The following is a 13,571-nucleotide window of genomic DNA, read 5'->3' on the forward strand; positions in this document are numbered from 1 at the left end:
CTTCCAGGATAACTTCCCATCATTATTTACATCTGCACATCAATAAAACGTGTTATTCTGGCAAAACCTTTATTTGCCCCAATCTGGGTTTGCCCAGTTCACCACCTCATTCCAATGCATGGATGCACCTCTGTGGTTGGAATTGGGAAGGGGGAGCTCACTGGCTTTATCTTTCTTCCCACATCAGGGCTTTGCAGCCAACCAATGAAATGCAGTCTCACAAATGTTCTGGATTAGGTAATGCTTTAAATTTGCATTTTATCTGCTAAAAATAGGGGATTTTCTTCATTTTCCCTCACATTGCTGGTTGGAACACGATGAAATGCCAAAGGAGAAGCTGGTCCTGAGATGTGTCCTCACCAAAGTGAGCAGGGTTGAGTGTCCCAGAAGCCCCACAGGAGTGGGTGGCAGAAAGGGTGACACGGTTCCTCCCCATGAACCTCCTGGGGACAGCTCCCTTTGCTTTTTGTTGACTGTAGGGTCTGTGGAGGTGTTGGGAGGGTAGGACCGCACCTGTGATTCAGGGAAAGAGCATTTTTTCCCTGAATTATGGGAAATTATGGTATTATGGAGCATTTGGGGTCTGGAGGCCAGGAGAGGGATTTCTGTCCAGCCCTGTGCTGGGCTGATCCCAGTGTGGGCAGCAGGAAAGGGGTTGGGATTGTGCCCCTCTGCCCTGCTCAGGTGAGACCCCACCTGCAGAGCTGCCCCAGCCCTGGGGCCCAGCACAGGAAGGGCCTGGAGCTGCTGCAGAGAGTCCAGAGGAGGCACCAGGGTGAGCAGAGGGATGGAGCAGCTCTGCTGGGAGGAAAGGCTGGCACAGCTGGGATTGCTCAGCCTGGAAGAGAGAAGGCTCCAGAGAGATCTTATAGAGGACTTTCAATATATAAAGGGGGCTTTCAAGAAAGATGAAGGGACTTTTTACCAAGACTTGCAGTGCCAGGACAAGGGAGAATGACTTCCCATTGCCAGAGGGCAGGGTTAGATGGGATATTGGGAAGGAATTCCTCCATGTGAGGGTGGGGAGGCCCTGGCACAGAGAAGCTGTGGCTGCTCCATCCCTGGGAGTGTCCAAGGCCAGGTTGGACAGGGCTTGGAGCAGCCTGGGACAGTAGAAGGAGTCCCTGCCCATGTCAGGGGTGGGATGGGATTGGCTTTAAGGTCCCTTCCAACCCAAACCATTCCATGGTTCTAAGTCTGTAATTAATGAGATTTCAAGGTGATGGTGCTCACTCTCCTAAGTCACTTTTACACATGGATGTGCCCAGAGTGAGCCGTGAGAGATGAGCCTGGTTTGGAAGCTGCCCTCAGTGAGGCTGGGGTCCCTTCCCCTTGTCTCTGTGACTGCAGCAATGATTTCAGAAGCTGCTGCAGCTCTGCCTTCCACACCATAAATCCTTGGAGCAGTTCATCCAGCTGAACCTTAAAGCTGACTGCCTTTCTTTATGGAGATCCCTCACATTTTTCATTGCCTTTGCATCAGACCTCATCAGTCCCACTCTCCTGCCAGAATATGAAGTGCCAGGAAAAATCCGATCTCTTTGGAGCTGACAATAATTATGGCAAATAAATCTGTCACTTCAAGACAAGTGTCAGTGTCCCCTGTTCCAGTGCACTGGACAGAAGTACTGTCCAGGAAAGGAACTGCTCATCTGACCTCTACTATTAGCCTTAAGCTTTTTGGAATAAAAGTAAATCTCCTTTTCCCAGGGGATTTCTATTTCTTTCACACAAAGGTTTGCTTGATTTGATTTTACCTTAGTCCATATCATGGAATTCCAGGATGGTTTGGGTTGGGAGAGACCTTAAAGCTCATCCATTCCCACCCCTGCCATGGGCAGGGACACCTTCCACTGTCCCAGTTTGCTCCAAGCCCTGTCCAACCTGGCCTTGGACACTGCCAGGGATCCAGGGGCAGCCACAGCTGCTCTGGGCACCCTGTGCCAGGGCCTCAGCACCCTTACAGTAAAGATCTGCCTTGAATCCAATTCCATGGCTTAAATAAAACTCCAGCACAATCCTAGAGCCTCCCTGATAATTCCCAGAGGACTTGAAATAATCTCCTGGAGGTAAAAGCAGAGTGAAGGCATCTCCCAGGCCCTCGCCACACGTTCCTGATGGCAGCAATGGCATCAGGAGCTCACCCATCCTTTTTATCTCTCTGTTTTCTGCATCAGTTTCTATCCTGTAAGTTTTTATCCTGTGCAATCCTCCAAGGACTCCCAATCTTGCCCTGTTAGGAGTGTGTGGCATTGTGCTTGTAAACACCCAGCTGTGGCCTTTCCCAAAGAGCAGCTCGGGCACGCTGGAAGCAGGAGTGGGGCTCTGCTTGTGGATGCAGAGCCCAGTGTCTCCACACAGAGCCAGGTAATGAGGAAGGAAATGGATCTCTCCCTCTGGAAAGAAATGCCTTGAAAATCCTCTCTGCATGAGGTGTTGGTGTGCATTATTTCCAGGGTTTCCATCCATGGTGGAACCAGCACAGCAGCCTCCAGCTGATCACACGGGGCACAGGGGAGATTTGCTCAGAGTCTGAAGGTTCACTAATTATTTAATAAAGAAGAGGAGACTCAATGCCAGCAGCTCAGGCTCTGAGCTGGAAATCCTGAGCAGAAAGATAAATTGTCTGAGCTAAAAAATCCTTCCCTGTGAGGGTGGAGAGCCCTGGCACAGGGTGCCCAGAGCAGCTGTGGCTGCCCCTGGATGTGTCCAAGGCCAGGTTGGACAGGGCTTGGAGCAACCTGGGACAGTGGAAGGTGTCCCTGCCCATGGCAAGGGGTTGGACTGGATGGGCTTTAAGGTCCTTTCCAGCCCAGACTATTCTGGGATTCCAGGACTCTAAATATGAGGCAGCATCACACCTCTCCGAGCTGTTGGAACTGAACCATCACCAACCTACTGAAATCTGAGTTTGTGCTCCCTGTATGGTGAGCAAAACTGGCCTTGGGGGTTGCAGTGCAGTGGCTTTCATTGGTTTAGTGATGCTTGAGAGGCAAATCAGCAATCAGGCAGACAAGTTCCCCTGAGAGAGGGGAGCAGCAGTCCCAGTGTGACGGCAGCAGATAACAGTGGGAGAGAGCAGAGTGTGATGGTGGCATTTCATCCTTGGGTAATGGTGCATTTCCCTGCATCTGGGCCTCAGATGCCAGCACTCTGTAACACACAGATCTCTCCTCTCCTAAAGCTGCTGGATGAGGCTGGGCTTGGCTTTCTCTCACAACCCCCAAACATCTCCTTTTCCTCAGGCCTCCCCCGAGCCATTCCCCTGAGCCCTCAGAATGGGAATTGTTCTGAGTAATCTCACTGCATTTCCTTCACTGGAAGGAAACCCTTGCAGCTTGTCTGTTTGCTTCCTGCCATATTTACAGTCAAAATCCAAGAATTCTGCTAAAAAAAAAAAAATAAAAAATTTCCCTCCTTTGTCGGCATCCTCCCCAAATAAACACGTGAGCAAATGGAATGTGTCTGGGAGCATATTGGAATTTGATGGGATTTGCTGAGCATTAGGCTTCTGCTGGCAATTAGCATAATCTGCCTCCTATCTCCTGCACAGGAATGATTACTGAGAAATGTGTCTTCTCAAGATTTTCTTAATCCTAAAAAAGCAAGTGGAGCACTGGCATATTTATGGCTCCTGCTGAGTTCCTGACTGTTTGGGTTAGGATAAGGACTATTTCCCTCTTGGAGTGCTGTGTGCAAGTCCCGTGCAGGAATCTGGGCTGTGTGCCAGCGCTCTGGAATGACCTGGAGGGGAGGAAGAGCACATTTTCAGGAACAGCAATCACTGGTTTATGCCAAAGGCAGAGGTAAAGCCCTGCTCCCAGTGCTCCCAGGGCTGTGTCTTTCACTGTGAGCTGTGCCTGTGGTGTTATAAAAGCCACACTCCCGGGAACAGCTCCTTGGAGAAGGAAGGAGCTGCTGCCCACCCCACAACCAGGAACCTCCTTTTGCTGCAAATCCCACCTGTATTCATTGAGAAAGCCATCACTGCCTGCCTGGAGATTGGGCCTGAACAAAACCAGCTCCTTCTTTGGCTGTTGCTCCCTCTCCCACCCCACATCTGTCTCTTCCATTTAGGCTGCAAATTCATTGGAGCCAGTGTTCCTCCTAGGAGGACACAGCCCCTTCCACCACGGTGCTCTGTGTTATTTGCTGCCTCCTGGTGTGCCAACACAAGAAATAAATGATGGATTCTGTTGCGTCTGTTATTCCCCCCCAGATCACCTGTGAGAGCTCTCAGGAATTGTCACTCTGCTGTGTGGGGCAGGAAAGTCAAACACTGAGGAAAGGCTGAGCACAGACACTGCCAGGGCCAGCAGGGGAACACTCCAGGAGCTCTGGGTGACCCCACCCCACTTTCAAAATCCCAGAATGGTTTAGATTGGAAGGGATCTTAATAATCATGTTGTGCCCCTGCCATGAGCAAGGACACCTGCAAGGACACCCTCCACTGTCCCAGGCTGCTCCAAGCCCTGTCCAACCTGGCCTTGGGCACTGCCAGGGATCCAGGGGCAGCCACAGCTGCTCTGGGCACCCTGTGCCAGGGCCTCCCCACCCTCACAGCCAAGAATTCATTCCCAATATCCCACCTAACCCATCCTCTGGCAACTTGAAGCCATTCCACTTATTCTGTTCCTCCAGAGCCTTGTCTGAAATCCCTCTCCAGCTCTCTTGGAGCCCCTTCAGGTGAGATCTCCCCAGAGCTTTCTCTTCTCCAGGCTGAAATCTCCTCTGGTAGGACAGAGAAGCTGCTGGACACAAACACCCAGCACAGCTGGGAGGATCCAGGGGTTCCTGGTTTTCCTTCCTGAATCCAGAGGGCTGTGGGAGAGCCTTGCCCATGGATGCTGCTGCCTTGATGCTGGTTACCCAAGCTGGCTGTTCAGCAGGGAGCAGGGCTGGGAATGCTCTCTTTGCTCCTGGGGCTGGGTGAGTGATGCCCTCCAGTCATTCCTGGTGGGTGTTTCACCAGCAGGGAACAAGGGCCGTGCTGCAGCCACACTCATCCTGTCCCACCTCGCTCCTGGCTGGCAGCAGGACACGCGTGCCCTCCCCTGCAGACAGGTGGGACATTAATGGGACATTGAGGTGGCCAGGCAGGCGCCAGCCGTGCCTCTGATTTGCAGCTCTGTCTGGAAACCCCTACAGAGCGTGGGCCAGGCTTTATAAAATAAAAGCTAATAAGAATCATAACAATTTTGCTTTCTCTCCTTAGCCTGCAGCAAGCCAGGCACAACATGGGAATTGAGGAATAAAGGCCATCAACTTCCCGTGGCTCCCCTCCTACTACCTTCCTCTTCTTGCTCCAAATTGTTTTGAAAACATTGCTTTTCCCTTGCCTATTTCATTTCTGCAATGAAGTCATCAAACAAGATGACAGGGACTTTCCGAGACTCAAATCAATCAGCAAGTTTCTCTTTTGCTTTTTCTACTCAGGCAGGAAATAGGGGAATAAATTTTCCAAGTGTCCAAGGGAAGGGAAGGGGGCATTGGCTGGGTTGGCTCCACTATGGGGAGGTGTAAGAGAACACATGGAACTTCTGGACCTCATCCAGCCCATCAGAAATAAACACCCCCCTACCATGAGTTTGTTCTGCTGAGAGAAGTTCCAGCAGGTCCTGAGGGTTTTCTGCTGTCCCCTGGAAATAAAAGAGACTTTCCAAGTGTATCCCATCCCCTGCCTGGGTTTGGCTTGGAAGGGAGTCGTGGTTTCTCCATGACTGGATGGATATTCCACTTTCAGTACTAAAAGTCATGTTCAAATCATGCCAGGTTCAAGCTCAAATCATGGAATCACAGAATCATGGAATCTCCTGAGCTGGAAGGGACCCACAGGGATCATCAATGCAGCTCCTGGCCCTGCACAGACACCCCAACCATCCCACCCTGTGCATCCCTGAGAGTGTTGTCCAAAGGCTCCTGGAGCTCTGGCAGCCTTGGGGCTGTGCCCATTCCCTGGGGAGCCCTGGCAGTGCCCAGCACCCTCTGGGGGAAAAACCTTTCCCTGATCTCCAACCTAAACCCCCCTGGCACAGCTCCAGCCATTCCCTGGGGTCCTGTCCCCGCTCCCAGAGAGCAGAGATGGGAGCTGCCCCTCCAGTATCCCTCAGAAGGAAGCTGCAGACAAGAAAAAGCTCTTCCTGCAGTCTCCTCATGTATTTTATGGAGATGACTGAAGGTAATGGAAAGAGCTCATCCAGCAGGATCACCCCCTGCAATTTCTTCTGGGTTTAGGCAGAATAAAACTAATCATAGGGGTTGTCTCAGCTCAGGCCAGGGCTGCTCTAGGAATAGATTGGCACTTCAGATTTACCAGGATACAATGGAATAATGGCTGGGTAGTGGAATTTTCAGCAGAAAGGGGCAGGAGGAGCCGTTGTCATTTTTTTTAATGATGATTTTTATGCTGGTGCCTTCATTATTCCTCTCCTGTGTTCAGCAGGGACAGGCCCTGCATGGGAAGCATGGACTCTGTGACTGCATCCGTTCCTCCAAAGGCATCAGAATGTGGGCAGAGAACAGTCATTTGCTTGGACATTATGCAAGGAAAGTGCTGACCCAGTAGCACAAAAAAAAATCCCTGTCAGGAGCCAACAGGTTTTACCGGAAAAACCATTGGATTTCAACAAGAAGATTTAGGGTTTGGAGTGAAACCTTGACAGTTTGCCCAAAAATTATTTCTTCATTTTATAGCATTCTCTCTGTTGAAATGTGTGTGTTCTCCTCTCCCAGAAAAAGCAAGAGAATGAAAGGAAAAATGATGACACTGCCCGAGCTCCATCAGTGCATTCCTAGTGGCAACTCATTTTATCCCAGCTTTACTTTAATGAGTACCAATCAGGTTGGTAACTAACACAGCTTTTTTTTTTTTTTTTTTTTTTTGTGAGGCTTTAAGTCCTTTAAAGATGAGGGTGTTTATTAGGGAGCCTTCACCAGGGTTTTATGTCTTGCCTGTAAAGAGGCACAGCTGTGGCCAAAACATTATCTCAAGTGGAACCAAATGTTGGCTCCATTTATTGGCATTTATAATGGATTCCCACATAGGCAGAGACTGAAAAATGGTCTTTTTTGGGTTGGGGATGCAAGGAGGGCAGTGATGGAGGTCCCTCCAGCCTCCCTGAGCAATGCAGAATCTTTCAGGGTGGGCCTGGGAGTGGCAGAGGGTTTGCTGGTGGCTGGGACCCTCTGGAAGAAGGTGCTGTGGACAATTCCTGACAGGGATTACAGGGGGGGACAGGATTTGTGGAGAGGGCAGTTTGGAGGGCTCAGAGGCACCAGGAGCACAATTCCAGGGCACACAGGGTTAGGGATTTGCCTTTTCCCCTGGGAGTGCAGCCAGCACAGATCCTTAGCTTTAAGTTTTGTGCCAAACCTTTGGGATTGCTTGGAGATTGGAGCTCAGCTGATCTTTGTCTGTCCCCTGGGCAGGCTGAGGCTGCCACCAAGGTCATCAGCTCACCCTGGTCACCACCATGTGTCAGTCCCCCTTGGGTGCAGAGTATTTCCATGGATGAGCTGCGAGGGTACAGCTTGGCAAGAGCTTGGGGCATTCACTCCCCCAGTGCCACAGAGCAGCTCCACTGTGGGGACATTTCCAGCACAAAGAAACCACAATTAGTTTGTGTGTGCTCCAGGAGCAGAGAGAAAATCCTGCATTTGTCATGAAAATTATTTTTTGGGAATTATTCACTGTGTCTTACTCCAGGTACTAGCAAGGCAGGGAGTTTTCCATGGAAATCAATAATCAAATGTGGGAATTAGGGAAAACTGTGCTTACCTGGTGCATCAGAAATACAGCAGTTGATTTGAGAACAGGTGAAATGCAGCACTATCACCCAAGGATACTGGGCAGGAAATCTGCTGCCTTCAGCTTGATCCATCCTTGGTCATCCATATTTTTCTCTTACACTGAAATCATGATATTCCAGTTTCCCCCTTCTGTGTATCAGCTGGGAAGGGGTGGATCTTGCCCATTTCCAAAGGGAATCATGGAATTACAGAATACCCAGAGCTGGAAGGATCCACAAGGATCATGGAGGATCACAGAGCCCAACTCCTTGCCAGGTGGGACGAGGACACAGTGCTGGCTCCACTTGGTCCCTGGTGACCGCCACCAGCTCCAGGCAGCATCAGGATGTGCTGATCCCTTTTCTGTGCAGCAGCACCAGCCCCAAGTCCAAGTTTGGTGTTAATATGGAAATATGGATAAGAGCTTATGCTGTGACAATGATTTACTGCCTTGGTAACTGCACCTGATAACACAAATTTATCTTGGTCTCTCCATTTCAATTATATTTTTTCTAATGTGTGTTTTGAAATACAGATTCCCTCGGTCACAGGAATTTATGGCAACGGCTGTGAGGCTGGGAGAATTCAAATCAATACAGGAACTGCTCTTTGCCTCAGTGTCTCCTGATGTGTGATACACCTGCTGTATAATGCATGCTTTCACAAACTCTGCCCAAAATATGGGAAAAGAGGAGGCAGGCAGGTGCAGCATCACTGGGATTTGGTGAGCATCATTCCCAAACAGCCTGCTGGAATTTGGCCACAGCAGTTGGATATCTCAAGGTTTGCATTCTGGGTGGGGATATTTCCTTGTGGCCTGATGGGGCAGAATTTTCAGGAGGTGCTGAGGTGCCAGAGCTCTGCTTCCCACTCTGCCAGAGGGACTGGAAGCTGGCAGCCACTCAGAGAGCAAGACACATCCCTAAGGCTCAGCCCGGGAGCGTACATCCATGGAAAATACACACAGTGCAAGGGTTCCCCCTGTGCTTCCAGCACTGCTCCTGGGAGGAGGCACTGACAGGCTGTTCCCTCAGGGAGGAGGAAGCAGCAGGAATCTGAGTCGCAGCACTTTGCCTTCCCAGAATTGTCCCCTATGCTGGAGACAAACCCCCCACGGGCTCTTGGTGCCTTCCTCCTGCTGTCACCAGGCAGGTCCCAAGCACTGTGATAAGCAGCACTTTAATCAAAGCTCTGGGCAGGAGCCCACCCCAGGCAGCTGCAGCAGCCACAGATCCACTCCTGCCCCCAGCAGGGACTGAGGAACTTCTCAGCTTCCCTGGAGCTCATTCCAGTGGTTGGGATGCTGGACACAGGAGAGCAGATCTGACCCTGCACTTAGAGCAAATGCCAGGGCTGCATTTGCCATTTGCATTGGTCCATGAATTAAAAAAAGGTTGGAATTTTGCTAGGACACGTCATTAGTCCAGCTGCTCACACTTAGCAGCTGATAGCTGCTATCACTCTTAGTCACCCTGCAAATTGCACCTAGAGGAGCAGGGCCATCACTGCTCTGAGGCTGCTGCTGCTCTGTTCCCTGGCTGGGAAGAGGAGCAGCTCTTCCCAATGCTCTGGGAACGGCAGGTAGGTGGGAGCAGATGTCAGGAACTGGCAGGGCTGGCTGGCTGGAACCAGATATCCCACCACAGCTTCCACTGAGGGGTGGACAGATGTCTTCCAGCAGATGGAAGGCAGATCTCTCCTTCTCCAAACCCAAATGCATCTCCATCACTCATGTGTGGATCCCACATCTTTCATCTGGCGCTGTGGCCCAACGGTGTTAAATGAAGACATTGCTGGGCTTCTGTTATTCCTGGGATTTCTTCCTCCTGGGAGCTGGTCTGTCCCCTGGATGTGGCCACTGGAAATCCTGCAGAGGTGCTCAGGGACTCACAGCAAAGACTCCTGGCCAGCTTTCATCAGTGGTGAGACACAGGCCGTCCTAAGGTGAGGAGCATCTTTTGGGGTCTTGAGCCTTCCAGGAATGGCAGTGCAGAAAATGGGAAGCAGATTCCCTCAGCCTTTCTCACATTGTCCTGTCTCAGTGTGGAGCTGGTTTCTCTCCCTGAAGAGAAACCTGGTGGGTTTCTTTCCTACCCCAGCTTTGTGATGGTGTTCACAGGGGTCTGAGGATGAGGGAAGAGATGAGGATCTGACTCCATGTTTCAGAAGGCTTGATTTATTATTTTATATTATATATTACATTAAAACTATACTAAAAGAGTAGAAGAAAGGATTTCATCAGAAGACTGGCTAAGAATAGAAAAAGAAGGAACAATAACAAAGGCTTGTGGCTCTGACTCTCTGTCCAAGCCAGCTGACTGTGATTGGCCATTAGTTAGAAACAACCACATGAGACCAATCCCAGATGCACTTGTTGCATTCCACAGCAGCAGATAACCATTGGTTACATTTTGTTCCTGAGGCCTCTCAGCTTCTCAGGAGAAAAAATCCTAAGGAAAGGATTTTCCATAAAAGATGTCTGTGACACAGCTTCGAGACCAAACTCTGCACAACACCTCAAAATGCAGTGTTGTTCCAGCAGGTGATTCCTGGGGCCAGGATGTGGGAGGTGGGCACTGGAGAGTTGGGATCTCCTGCAGTCCCTGAGCTTCACGTCCTCAGATCTTCTGAAGAGCTCAAAAATGAGATAAGGTGGCACTTGCTGATATGGTCTTGTGGGCATGGAGATATTCATGCAGGTTGGGTTTAATGATCTTGGAGATCTTTCCCAGCCTCAATGATTCCCTGATTCTGTGATTCCCTGCCTTCCAAGGGCTGTCAGAGCAGGCAGCTTTTAGAGAGATCTGGATTTATGAAAGGCCACAGGTTTATTTTTTTTTTCTTTGAAAGTTTCCCAACAAGCAGAGCTGAGGAGGGATCACCTCTTTCTGCACAGGTCTAGGATGTCCCTGGAATGTCAGATATTCTCCCAGATAGTGGAGATTAACAAGGCAGTGCTCCCCAGGCAATGTGATCTTCCAAATTCTGCTCAGGAGAGCTCTGATGGACATCAGAAAAGAACAGGAGGTATCATTTCCTTGTCTGTAAAACCCAGAGTAAATGGGCTGGAACCCAGGAGCAGAGGGAAAGTGGAGAGCCACAAAAAGCTATTCCAGCTGTTTTTCCTCCCAGTACAGGAAAAATTGGGTCATTATTGAAAAATACTGTGTTTCTGCTTAAAAATCCTGCAATTCTTTTATCTGGACCTGTCACATCTCTGATAGTTACCTGCAGTGGTAGGAGTGATCCCTGTGCAGATTAAGATCTGTTCAGTGCCTGGGAATGTTTGGATGGATGGAATTATACAAAATGAAGACATCACCACCACCATCATCCTCATCACCACTGCTATTCCTGCTGCTGGTAGCTCCATCATTCTGTACAAACAACCCCTTCTCCAGGAGTGAGTGAGGAGCCCCAGGTGGAAATTCCCAGTGTTTCCAGGAGCTGCTGAGTTGTGGCAGTGCTCAGTGAGCCCCAGTTCCACCCCGCTGGGCAGTGGCAGTAAAGGAGCCACAACTGCTGCTCTTTCCATGCAAGACTCACTCCGAGCGTGTCTGTGCAAATATTGATTATTTGCACAAAGGTGCAGAGGGGAACTTTTGTTCTTTGAGGATGGAGAGTCTGGGCAGGCTCTCAGTGCACAGACCCAGCCTGGGGCATTCTCTGTTCTCTCCTGCCTGGAGGGACTGAAGGATCTGCTGGGAGAGGAGAAATCCTGGGCTGTCATTCCCAATCCAGGCACATTTGCTTTGTTTTATTCCATGGATTTTGTGCAATGCTTGCTATCCAGTTTAGAAACAGTGGGATTTTTTTTCTTCCGAGCACTCCTAAGCCATGGAGTCACAATGGGGAAACTTTTCCTTCTCCCTCCTCTAATTGTGATGACTTTGTCACTCCACACTCACCTGCCTCGAGCCTGGAGACTGAGCCATGATCCCTCTCTTTCCCAGCAACTTCCTCCAACATTCATCTGTGTTTGGGCATCCTCAGGGAGGCAGAAGACACAGCTCAGTCTGAGGGAGGCACTAAATCTGAATATCCCCATCCCCAGCAAAGACAGACAGGAGCTGTGGGTGCTCTTCCTCCTCACTCAGTTTGGATAGAAAATTCCTCTGAGGGTGATTGTGACCATGTTCACAGGGGCTCTTGGATGAGGGAGGAGACAAGGAACTGACTCCATGTTTCAGAAGGCTTGATTTATTATTTTATGATATATATCACATTAAAACTATACTAAAAGAAAAGAAGAAAGGATTTCATCAGAAGGCTGGCTAAGAATAGAATAGCAAAGAATGATAACAAAGGCTCGTGGCTCAGACTCTCTGTCTGAGCCAGCTGGGCTGTGATTGGCCATTAATCAGAAACATCCAACATGGGCCAATCCCAGCTGCACCTGTTGCATTCCACAGCAGCAGATAACCATTGGTTACATTTTGTTCCTGAGGCCTCTCAGCTTCTCAGGAGGAAAAATCCTAAGGAAAGGATTTTCCATAAAAGATGTCTGTGACAGGTGATGAAGAGACACAGGCAGGAAGGGGCCATGGAGCTGGCCAGCCCCAAAATCCTTTTGGGGGATTCTCCTGGTCCCTAAACTCCATTCAAATTCCCCTGAGGGTGTTTGAAGGAAGAGTCCCCAGTGGGTCCAGCTTCCCTGGAATGTGAGGCCCAGAGCTGAAGGTGGGAATGGCCCTTCCCAAAGCTCCAGAGGCTGATGGGATCATTTTAAGGAAAACCCCACACTGTGATTCAGGTCTGAGGTCACAGGGAGAAGGTTTGTGGTGCTCCCCCATCACACACACAGGGGTGGTACCAGAAAAACACAGGATCTCATCTTGCCTGCCATGGGAACTCTGGGGACACCAAAGGGAGAAAGAGCAATTTGAATATAAATCCCACCCGACAGCCAATAAATCCAGATTATGTTCTTTCTTTCCCCTCTCAGAAAAAAAGTGCTGAAACTGGTCTAACAAAATACAAGAGGAAAAAACAAAAAAGATAGAAAAGGTTTAGGGTGAATTTTAGGGCAGATTTGGGGAGAAAAAAATGCAGCTTTAAATTCTGAAAAAATCCCTTTAGCTGACTTTAAACAGGTCAGAGTTTCCAGCTGTAATGAGATGGGAAGTTTGGTGTCCTCCCAGCTCCAGGCCCTGGTTTTGGGGTCTCTTTCAGGAGATGGCAGCAGGTGGGAGACACAATTCCTCAGGAACAGGTACAGTGCTGGCAATTCCATTAAGTGTTGTGCTGTACCTCATCTTTCCTTCTATCCCATAATGACACTGTGGGGGGAAAGGAAGAGAGGGGTTTGTGTTTAAACCCCATCCTCCAGGAATGGGAGCAAGGCTCCACTTACCCTTCAGTGCAGAGATGGTGGGATAGAATTCCTGGTCAATAGACCAGGTTCAACTATTCTCTGTGAAGAACCATTCCCTAAATCCACCTGGTGTGACAATCCCTGTGGGAATGGGCTAAGGACAGTCAGCAAAGCCCCCTTAGCTCCACAAACATCACAAAACTTCCTTAAATCACTCACTCAGCCTTTTCTGCTGGATACCAGTGCCCTCTGGATCCATCCCTGTGTCTCTGTGGGTATGAACACAGGTGGGTTGGATGAGGAGAGGTGGCTGTGAGCAATGGGAAGCTCCCAGAGATGTTTTGCAGCATCAGAAGGCTCAGGGGGGACCTTGTGGCTCTGCACAACTCCTGACAGGAGGGGACATCTGGAGGTGGTCAGGCTCTGCTCCCAGGGAACAGGGACAGGACAAGGGGAAACAGCCTCAGCT

The sequence above is a fragment of the Molothrus aeneus genome, chromosome 10 (assembly GCF_037042795.1).
Source record: "Molothrus aeneus isolate 106 chromosome 10, BPBGC_Maene_1.0, whole genome shotgun sequence".
Lineage (NCBI taxonomy): Eukaryota > Metazoa > Chordata > Aves > Passeriformes > Icteridae > Molothrus > Molothrus aeneus.